Below are 1011 nucleotides of genomic sequence, written 5' to 3' on the forward strand. Positions count from 1 at the left end.
CGCGGGTTCGTGCCCCGGTCCGGGAAGATCCCACATGCCGCGGAGCGGCTGGGCCCGTGAGCCATGGCCGCTGAGCCTGCGCGTCCTGAGCCTGTGCTCCGCAACGGGAGAGGCCACGGCAGTGAGCGGCCCGCGTACCGCAAAAAAAAAAAAAAAAAAAAAACCACCTTCTGCTCAAGCCAATTTGAATTAGGTTTTTCTAACTTTTAACTGATAGAGTCCTGACAAATACAGTTTGTGGTGATCAGATAGAGACAAGGAAATACATATTGCTCTATCCAGAAGATATCTTTCATTCTGCATCTTGATGCTTGGGGTAAGGGGTGCAAATAGCTGTTAGTCCTCCTCTAAGGTAAAAGAAGTAATCAGTAGTTGTGTGGAGTTTAATAGTCAGAAATAAAAGTGGAGAACTGATGTCTAATGGAACTCGGTTAGTATTTTAGAAAATAGTCAAGAATAGTAGTGCAGGACCAGTGCTATAAGAAATTTGGAAAATTCTAGATTTTTGTCACTCCATTGTATTTATTTTATTTTATTTATTATTATTATTTTTTTTGTGGTATGCGGGCCTTCCTCTGTTGTGGCCTCTCCCGTTGTGGAGCACAGGCTCCGGACGCGCAGGCTCAGCGGCCATGGCCCACGGGCCCAGCCGCTCCGCGGCATGTGGGATCCTCCCATACCGGGGCGCGAACCCGGTTCCCCTGCATCGGCAGGCGGACGCGCAACCACTGCGCCACCAGGGAGGCCCATATTTTTATTTATTCCTCTGTGCGGAGTGATTAACAGTAAAATCTTCAAAAAACATATTAAAAATTAGCTTGTAAGCATCTTTTGGGGAGCAGGTAAGCTAGGGGAAGAAGAAATCAAGAAACATTAAGTGAGACTAATAATTTAGAGCCCTCTGTCCAACCAAAAGTCTTTATGTATTTGTTCAACACTTACTTAGAAGTGATGAGAAAAACTTATATTTATTAAAAATTTACTTCCGTTAATTAAAGTTGTCCTAAAAAC

Source organism: Physeter macrocephalus, chromosome 1 (assembly GCF_002837175.3).
Source record: "Physeter macrocephalus isolate SW-GA chromosome 1, ASM283717v5, whole genome shotgun sequence".
NCBI classification, from domain to species: domain Eukaryota; kingdom Metazoa; phylum Chordata; class Mammalia; order Artiodactyla; family Physeteridae; genus Physeter; species Physeter macrocephalus.